The following is a 10,537-nucleotide window of genomic DNA, read 5'->3' as shown; positions in this document are numbered from 1 at the left end:
CGACGGTGACAGGATTCGAACCTGCAATCTTCGGATCCGAAGTCCGACGCCTTATCCATTAGGCCACACGGTCACTGACGACCAAGTATAATTTATATACGACTCATCTCGAAACGCCATTCGCCTTAATCACATCTGAGAGTAATTCTTAATAAAACGCCTGTCGCTAATTTTTCGTCATCACAGATACTGTTTGCTATACGGCCATGACGCGCAACTGATTTCCAAAATTCGTCTTCCTCCTGTGAGGATGGAACTCACGACCCCTGGTTTACTAGACCAGTGCTCTACCACTGAGCTAAAGAGGCGCGGCCTAGCGGAACTTTTGCGTACTTCGTCCGTACGGTCGTCTGAATCATCAGACTTCAGCTGACAACACTTAATATTTTCGACTAATATTTGCCGCTATAGTGACCCATTACTGCTTGGCTACACATCTGACATGTAGCCGATGTTCTCTCCAAACAAAACCACCTGTACTTCAGAACATGACTTTCACACATGTCTACAAAATCACCTTCACCTTCAAATACAGTTTTCTTGCGACTGATGGAGACGTAGGCAAATTTTAAAGTTGCTATTTCCATTACATCATGTTAGTCAGAAAATCGGTAATTTACATCTGCAGCAGAAAAAAATTCTGTTCCGCCCAGAGTAGGACTCGAAGCCACGACCCTGTGAATAAGAGTCTCATGCTCTACCGACTGAGATAGCCGTGCTGCCTCGATGGATACCTGCTGGTTAGCAGATCACACAGTACTCGTTTGGGTTGGGTGGTCCCATACAGAATCTCTCCATGCTTCCTAATGTTTTCCTAACGTCACACTCGTCACGTACTTCACTTTTATTTCATAATATTTCTGAGAGGTAAAGGAATTGCATGACAATCTGCAGAGCTAGTTTCGTCAAAATTAACACACATACATGAAGTGACTCAAAAGCCGAACGAGTTACTTTCCGACGTTGTTTTAGATGTGCAAGTGCCAGTCAACACTCGCGGTGAGGGCACTCTGCCGACCATTTCGCTAGTTAAGACTGGTCTTGTTGTGTGTGTTTCAAGCTCAAGACGATCTCCAAGCACAGAATGGTCAACAGCAACATTCAGACGGTTTCGTACTGCTCAATTGCTACATTAAAACGGTATGTTTCATTTTCAGAACTGGAAAAACGCAACCGTGACAGGATTCGAACCTGCAATCTTCGGATCCGAAGACCGACGCCTTATCGATTAGGCCAAACGGTCACTGACGACAAATTATAACTTATATACGACTCATCTCAAAACGCTCACACCCCCTGAGGAATTGTGATTTCGTTCCACACAGACGCTGCCCCTTACTCTTTCCCACCCACTCGTTACATTCAACCTCTTACAAGACCGACCAAACATAGACAGGAAAACAGGACCACACACTTTGAGCATTCTGAATCGATGGCAGGGTGTCCTTCGCCGCATTTGCTACGATGGCCATTTGCTACTTCTGCAGAAGCGGCGGCGACGGCGACGACGACGACGACCGCGAGAGGCTCTGAGATTTGTGAGAAATACATCTATAAAATGTAATTCAGACTGCCTCGTCCCACCTTATGCCGTACTGCTTTCGCAAATGCTTTATCTGCGCCATTCGCCTTAATCACATCTGAGAGTAATTCTTAATAATACGCCTGTCGCTAATTGTTCCTCATCACAGATACTGTTTGCTATACGGCCATGACGCGCAACTGATTTCCAAGATTCGTCTTCCTCCTCTGAGGATGGAACTCACGACCCCTGGTTTACTAGACCAATGCTCTACCACTGAGCTAAACATGCGCCGCCTAGCGGCACTTTTGCGTACTTCGTCCGTACGGTCGTCTGAATCATCAGACTTCAGCTGACAACACTTCATATTTTCGACTAATATTTGCAGCTATGGCGACCCATTACTGCTTGGCTACACATCTGACACGTAGCCGATGTTCTCTCCAAACAAAACCACTTGCACTTCAGAACATGACTTTCACAAATGTCTACAAAATCACCTTCACCTTCAAATACAGTTTTCTTGCGACTGATGGAGACGTAGGCCAATTTTAAAGTTGCTATTTCCATTGCATCACGTTAATAAGAAAATCGGTAATTTACATCTGCAGCGGAAAAAAATTCTGTTCCGCCAAGCGTAGGGCTTGAACCCACGACACTGTGCTCATTCTCTTCCGACTGAGCTAGACGTGCTGCCTCGTTGGATACCTGCTGGGTAGCAGATCACACAGTACTCGTTTAGGTTGGTTGGTACCATACAGAATCTCTCCATGCTTCCTAATGTTTTCCTAACGTCACACTCGTCACGTACTTCACTTTTATTTCATAATCATTTCTGAGAGGTAAAGGAATTGCATGAAAGTCTGCAGATCTAGCGGCGTCAAAATTAACACACATACTTGATGTGACTCAAAAGCCGAACGAGTTACTTTCCGACGTTGTTTTAGATGTGCAAGTGCCAGTCAAACCTCGCGGTGAGGGCACTCTGCCGACCATTTTGCTAGTTAACACCGGTCTAGTTGTGTGTGTTTCAAGCTCAAGACCATCTCAAAGCACAAAATGGTCAACAGCAACATTCAGACGGTTTCGTACTGCACAATTGCTACAATAAAACGGTATGTTTCTTTTTCAGAACTGGAGAAACACGACCGTGACAGGATTCGAACCTGCAATCTTCGGATCCGAAGTCCGACGCCTTATCCATTCTTTTTTTTTTTTTTTGCTCTACGACTCTTTTTTTTTTACTGCTCAATTGCTACATTAAAACGGTATGTTTCTTTTTTAGTACTGGAAAATCACGAGCGTGACAGCATTCGAACCTGTAATCTTCAGATCCGAAGTCCGACGATTTATCCATTTTTTTAATTGCCTTATCCATTTTTTTTTGTTTTATTTATTTATTTATTTATTTATTTATTTATTTTTTAGTCTGGCGCCTTGGACCGCTTTTTATTGTTTTTTATAAGGATGCATATCAGGAGGCGCATGGCGGGGACAACGAGGGCAGGGGTCAAAGAACTCGAGGCCTGGCCACGATGCCCCCACCATCACTCCCACCGAATGGCTCCTTCTGTGCATTTTAATTGTTATAGAAAAGCGGGTATAGTCGTGTATATTTTTCGCCTGCTCTCTTTATTGTGGTAAGGAGCACTGATTGTACGACGTCTGGGGGGAGATCTCATTGCAAAGCCGTCATTCGAGTTTTCAGTCAACAGACATTCGAGTACTAAACATGTGATTATATTGCAATATACATCAAGCATTTATGAGACACTTATTGGGTTGCAGACGTAACATAAATGGATAAAAGAAGAGGCATTTCCGTCATCTTGAACGTAGATTCATACTTCACTTCTGCAGTACTCCTAAAATAGTAGATTTAGTGTTAGACTGTGCGCTTTAACCAACACCTATTCGTTCGAATAAAATGATCAGCATGTTTCCATACATTTTCCTGTGGTCTGAATATTGTTTAATGTTGCTGTACTCCATTTGCATAAAAAGCTTGAATTCCGTTTCGTCGTCACCTCCTATTTTATTGATAATGTAATGGACAAACTGTCCCATAAACCAGTGTATTGCATTATTTTTGGTTTTCGGGTAATATTTAGTTTCAGGTCTGAAAAGCACCATAGGAGTAATGGAATTGGGTGACGTTCGTTGCAGTAGTGCAAGACTTTTCCTGAGCCAATGCCAATTGTTGAGATTTCCAGCACACGTAAATCTATGAATCACAGTGTCAACTAGTTTACATTTCTGACATAAGGGGGTTTCAGCTTTCCCAATTTTATAAAGCCGCTCGTTGGTGCTGACAATATTATTGACGGCTTTGTACCATGCCGTTACCACATGTGAATTGAGCCCGTTAAAACTAATACTCTCCCAAATTGCATCCTAGTTGTGACTCATATATTTCGTGGCAATTTTACTTTGTCCTTCATATTGTTGTCTTTGTCTCATGATATCTCTGGCTGTAATGTGCAGTGAAGTTTTGAGTTTCTCGTTAACATAGCTCAATTCTGTGTACAAGATCCTAACGTATCGCAGGCGGGGGTAAATTTTTTGTACGTCTGCCGGTGGTTTAAGGCTTTCTGGTTGGACACATTTAAACAATTGTGTAGTAATACTGCCGGGGTTGGCGTGAAATATGTTTAAAGACCTTTTTATGAAAAGCGCAGATGCTTTATTGCGTATGTCCACCAGTCCGAGGCCTCCATTTCTAGGATGTAGAGTCGCAGTTCTTAGGTTAACCCTGAAGATTTCCCCCTTCCATAAGAAATTTGTAACCCTCGACATTATTTTCTGAGCTATCAACTTCGGCAAGGGAAAAACTTATGCCATATAAAATGCCTTTGAGAGAATGCATAAGTTAATGAACCTGACCCTCTGAACCTGGTTCATAAGTCGTTGTGAGTTCTCAATAAGTCCCCCTTGAATCTTTGTTAATACCTCTTTCCAATTGAGGGCTGTCATCCTCATTGGACATGCCGTCAGGATTGTCCCCAGGGTTTTATGGGTGGTACCTGACTTCGCCCAATCGCTGTGTATCCGTTCAAGACCCCGCATTCCCAGGATTGTACTTTTATTTTAGTTTGCTGTCGCACCCGATGCGCGGCAGTAGTTTTGAAGAATGGCCCCTAGTCGTATTGCATCATCTTGCCCTCTTATGACGACACCAACATCGTCAGCATAGGCTCTCACTACAGTTTTCCTGCCAGTTATAGTTATGCCCTTTAACCTTTCATGAACACTTCTTAAAAAGTGCTCTAACGACACAACAAACAAAAACATAGATAAGGGACTTCCCTGTGGGATGCCGCGGTTTATTTGAATTTGCCGCGTCAGCTGACCGTTGACAGCTAATTTAGCGTTCAGACCAGTAGCAAAGTTTTTTATAACATTAACTGTTTTATGGACGAGTCCCATTTTTGTCAGTACCTCAAATAGGAAGCGGTGATTCACCGAGTCGAAAGCCTTATTAAAATCTATAAAAAGTAAAGCACATTTGATATTGGAAACCGATGCTAAGGCGATGATGTCTCTATATTCAGAAATCGTATTAAAAATACTTCTATTTGCTGCACATGACTGATGTTGACTAATTAATTTGTCGGTCAGAGGGGAGAGTCTCTTTTTTTTTAAAATCCTGCATACTATTTTGTAGTCAGTGTTTAAAAGGGAAATAGGGCGGTAGTTGTTTAAACTTTTCGTCCCTTTGTTTTTCGGTAAAAGTACAATTTTGCTGTCTTTAAAATCTGCAGGTATCGTCTGCTCGTTAAAAATCTCATTGACAATGCATGTAAACATGTCACCAATTAAGAACCAGAACTTTCTGTAAAATTCTACAGGGAGTCCGTCGGGTCCAGCAGATTTATTCACCGGGGACTTGGTTATTGTCTCACGAACCTCTTCGTTACTGACTTCAGAAAGGATATCGTCGTTTTCAGAACTTGTCAATTGTGGTGATAAAACACTGAGAAACTCTTGCAGAGACCCCTCGTGAGGTGGGCTGGAGGACTATAATGCATAGTAGTACTGGTATACTGCATTTAGAATCTCCTTCTGAGACGTCAGTGTTGTCCCATTGGGGGTTTTAAGTTAACTAATAACAGTGCGTCGCCTATTCTTTGCATGCCGAAGCAGATGATATAAGGATGTTGTTTCATCATCTACCACCGACTTCGCCTTGGACTTCAGTTTTAAACCTCCCATCTGTTGTCTTTTAATGGCGAGTAATTTCGCTTTGGTGTGTCTGATGTCTTGTAATCTAATGGTTGACACGTTTGCCTGGTCATAGAGGTCCCGCAACAAACTGTAATAAAATTCCAGTTTTTTAACTCCTACGCTCTTTCTCTGCTGTATCTGGTACACAATTTTCTCAGTCTCGGCTTTGCAACCTTAATCCACCAGTCTAATACTGTGGGGTACCTCTCGATCGACCGCAGACATAAGGTCCACGCATCCGATACCGCGTCTGCCAAACCTTGCTCTTTTAAGAGAGAGACATTTAGATGCCACTGGTTCCTAAAAATCTGAATCGGCTGTGGAGCTAAATTAATGCACTCCTTCATACTGCAGTGGTCACTAAAATATACAGGTACGATTTCTGAATTTACTAGACATCTTTCCAAGTTTTGGGAAACATAAATTCTGTCTATTCTACTGCGCGAAGTCTGTGTTATATACGTATATTCAACCTTCGATGGATATTTTAATTCCCATGCGTCATTAAGTTTTAGGTCGGTTACTAGGCGTTTAAGTTCCAAAGAACCGTTAAAATGTGGTTGTTGATCTTTACGATTTAACACACAGTTAAAATCACCGCCCATTATAAAACTGTTTGGGTGTCGACGTAATAAATATATAAGTTCCTCTTTATAAAATGCTGCCCTGTCCTGTCTACTACTATTTCCTGAGGGCGCGTATAAGTTAATCAATGTGTTACCTAAAACGTTAATACTAATTGCCCTTCCAGATTCCAACCGCTCCACTTGACATACGGGAATCCCTTCCCTGAGCAGAACCGCTGTTCCTGTATGTGTTTCACAAGATACGTTAACAATTGCGGTGTATCCTGGTATTACAAATTCCGTCGTTACAACCCCCTGTAGCAAAGCGATATCGGTTCCAGAGTCATACAAAAATTCCTCGAGAGCAGCTAGCTTTAATGAGGTTCGAATTTTATTTATATTGATCGTTGCGATAGAGTATGCTTGCATCTCTAACTTGCTATTGGCTACCGACAAAGTTGGTCAAAAAAAAACTGTTGTACTTTTGGAGTGCTGAAATCCGGTTTAGAACTACAGTCATTCAGAACTTGGTAGCAGTCCTAGTAACACGGTCGCTAAACGTTAGTTTGTCTGCCATTGTCATCCTGCACCTTAGTACTGAGGGGCTGTTCGACATTGAGTGTGTCAGGAGGCTCATCTGGAGCACCTTCTCTGACAATTTCATATCGTATATTTTTCTGTGATTTTACGGCTGACTTGTCCGCTTTTTGTTTGGCTTGGGTGCGAGAAACAGTAAGATTCGGTTGTGGTTTTAGCGTACGGCGGTGGACGCCCTGAAAACCCTGACCTGATTTTGTTGTGGCAACACTCGACGCGGCCGCTTCAGCAGCAGTGTCTAGAGAGACCTGGTTTGTAAACACTGCCTGCTGTTTACATGCTACCTTCGTTTGTTGTGATGCTTGCGACGGTGTTTGCTTATTTTCCGGTTCAGGAGTAAACACTTTCTCTTGTTTACACTCTGGTGCCGGTTGCTGTGCTGTTGCGGTGTCGCGGTGTTGTTGTTCTACCGCTTCAGCGAAGTTCCCGTCGGTAACTGTTTACAGCTGGGAAAGTTGTCACTGCTTGGGGGACTTCTACTTTCTCGCTGTCGGCAGCTGCCGTTGCATTTTCTGGCAGTGAGCGAGATGTATCAGAAACTGCAATTAAATCCACTTGCATTCCGTCTTGGGGCACATGCAGATTTTCATCGCCAGCTTTCTGTTTACGTACAGCAGGAGATTGTCGGGAGGTGTCATCATCAGAATGATCATCTGTATGTTCAAGTGGTCGTTTCTTGGTTAGTACGTCTAACTCACGGGCAGAGGAATCACAATTGAAGCGTGTTACCAGGGGTGGAAAATCACTGCCGTCAACTGCAATAGTTCCAGAACTAGGTACAGGATCCGAACCCTCACCCTGTTTGGCCGTGTTATCGGTTGCCAAAACTTCGCTCAAGGTCATCTTGCGGCGTTGGACTAAATTTGTTTTTAGTACAAAGACACGACGGGGACAGTCCTGCCTTAAATGACCCGATTCATTGCATATATGGCACGTAGGGGTTTGACCAGTATAAATCACGTGTGCTTTATGCCCGTCAACAGTTATATGAGATGGGATATTCGTCTTTACTTCCATCTCTACCGAACGAATACCATTGAAGCTCTGAATTTTAAATTGCTTCGACCAACGTTCGTTAACTATATCCTTTACCTCAACATATTGAGACAGGGCATCCTTGATTTTCTCATTATCTATCTCGATAGGTAAATTTAACACCCGCACAGATCTATAAAGAGCATCAGCTCTCCTGATAGCCACTTTACTTGTAGTGCAGTCTCTAGGCAAAAATTCGACATGATACCCGAATTTTCCAATAATTTTATCGACCGAAACGGGATCCAAAAACTTTACGAAAACACAGTAGTTGTCAGTATCTAACTGAGTGGTATGCACCTGATCAGAATTTATGCCAAGTACCTGATCAAGCCAATCATGAATTTCCAGAGCAGTCGGCTGAACACGTCGGGTTTCCTTAGCGAAGGCAAAAACCAGCGTATTCTTCCTCACAGTTGTAGCCATGGTATGCAGTAATCAAGGGGAGATTCCGGTAATCTCCACAAACGACAAATAATCGTCGATAGAAAACACAAAAACAGAACACAGCAGGCAGAAGAATCACAAGTTACACACGAAGAAAATCACAAAACTCAGAAACACCGAAACGCAAAAGTATACACTGGCGAAACACTGACAACACGCAGCAAAAGGAGGCACGTCCGTACGCGTCGGCAGCTAGAGCCAGAATGGCCTGAGTAATTGTGTTTTCGTTCCACGCAGCAGCTGCCCCTTACTCTTTCCCACCCATTCGTTACATTCAACCTCTTACGAGACCGACCAAACATAGATAGGAAAACAAGACCACACACTTTGCGCATTCGGAATCGATGGCAGGGTGTCCCTCGCCGCATTTGCTACGATGGCCATTTGCTACTTCTGCAGAAGCGACGACGACGACGAGAGGCTCAGAGATTTGTGAGAAATACATCTATAAAATGTAATTCAGACAGCCTCGTCCCACCTTATGCCGTAACGCTTTGGCAAATGCTTTATCTGCGCCATTCGCCTTAATCACATCTGAGAGTAATTCTTAATAAAACGCCTGTCGCTAATTGTTCGTCATCACAGATACTGTTTGCTATACGGCCATGACGCGCAACTGATTTCCAGAATTCGTCTTCCTCCTGTGAGGATGGAACTCACGACCCCTGGTTTACTAGACCAGTGCTCTACCACTGAGCTAAAGAGGCGCGGCCGAGCGGAACTTTTGCGTACTTCGTCCGTACGGTCGTCTGAATCATCAGACTTCAGCTGACAACACTTCATATTTTAAACTAATATTTGCAGCTATGGCGACCCAATACTGCTTGGCTACACATCTGACACATAGCCGATGTCCTCTCCAAACAAAACCACCTGCACTTCAGAACATGACTTTAATATGTCTACAAAATCACCTTCACCTTTAAATACATTTTCTTGCGACTGATGGAGACGTAGGCAAATTTTGAAGTTGCTATTTCCATTACATCACGTTAATCAGAAAATCGGTAATTTACATCTGCAGCGGAAAAAAATTCCGATCCGACAAGCGTAGGGCTGGAACCCTCGACCCTGTGATTAAGTCTCGTGCTCTACTGACTGAGCTAGCCGTGCTGCCTCGTTGGATACCTGCTGGGTAGCAGATCACACAGTACTCGTTTGGGTTGGTTGGTCAAATACAGAATCTCTCCATGCTGCCTAATGTTTTCCTAACGTCACACTCGTCACGTACTTCACTTTTATTTCATAATCATTTCTGAGAGGTAAAGGAATTGCATGACAATCTGCAGAGCTACCGGCGTCAAAATTAACACACATACTTGATGTGACTAAAAAGCCGAACGAGTTACTTGCCGACGTTGCTTTAGATGTCCAAGTGCCAGTCAAATCTCGCGGTAAGGGCACTCTGAAGACCATTTCGCTAGTTAACACCGGTCTTGTTGTGTGTGTTTCAAGCTCAAGACCATCTCCAAGCACAAAATGGTCAACAGCAACATTCAGATGATTTCGTAATGCAGAATTGCTACATTAAAACGGTATGTTTCTTTTTCAGAACTGGAGAAACACGACCGTAACAGGATTTTTTTTTTTAAGGGCCTCCCATCTCCCCTTATGGCCCTCCTTGCCCTCACCAAAATATGCCTTCATCGGCGAGCTTCAACGCTATCATATCTGTCGTGGTGGTATACGGCTTCTCTCGTGGATCATGTCGTGAAAATCTAATAAGAAATGAAAAGTCTTCCACAAAATCAAATTATCTGTTATCCTTGAAATGCACAATGAAAGACACTGCACCCCTGCAGACGATGAAAATGTCAAAATAAAATATCCATCCTACAAGAAGCCACGGGCGACTACGAGCAATATGTCTGAATAGAGTTCTTCGTTAAAAGATACACAAGAAATTCAATGACCATTCTTGGTGAACAAGATGCGCGTGGAGAGGACAAACTAAAAACTCACTACGAAGTCCATAAGATGTATGTAATAAAATAAAAGTAAAATAATATTGCCACTTCCATATGAGAAACGAAACGCACCACTGCTGTGATCCAAATGAAAGTAGTATAAAAAGCATTTTTCTTCTGTAACGCATAATAGCCTCACACACGCATCAGAACCATCGGGTCAAAGGCAAACAAAAATG

At 43.0% G+C, this 10,537-nt stretch overlaps 3 non-coding genes across 3 annotated transcripts; all 3 read right to left on the bottom strand.

Annotated features, from left to right (window-relative positions):
- Trnar-ucg (transfer RNA arginine (anticodon UCG)) lies at positions 1–73 on the bottom strand. The gene has a single exon. It is a non-coding gene; the product is annotated as a tRNA-Arg (tRNA).
- Positions 74–236: 163 nt separating this feature from the next.
- On the bottom strand, positions 237–308 carry Trnat-agu (transfer RNA threonine (anticodon AGU)). Its single transcript has one exon. It is a non-coding gene; the product is annotated as a tRNA-Thr (tRNA).
- Positions 309–9,026: 8,718 nt separating this feature from the next.
- Trnat-agu (transfer RNA threonine (anticodon AGU)) lies at positions 9,027–9,098 on the bottom strand. Its single transcript has one exon. It is a non-coding gene; the product is annotated as a tRNA-Thr (tRNA).
- Between the last annotated feature and the right edge of the window lie 1,439 nt (positions 9,099–10,537).

This window comes from Schistocerca gregaria, chromosome 10, assembly GCF_023897955.1.
Source record: "Schistocerca gregaria isolate iqSchGreg1 chromosome 10, iqSchGreg1.2, whole genome shotgun sequence".
Classification (NCBI taxonomy): Eukaryota; Metazoa; Arthropoda; class Insecta; order Orthoptera; family Acrididae; genus Schistocerca; species Schistocerca gregaria.
The sequence above is the reverse complement of the archived record's forward strand: the minus strand, read 5'-3'. Positions and strand labels throughout refer to the sequence as shown.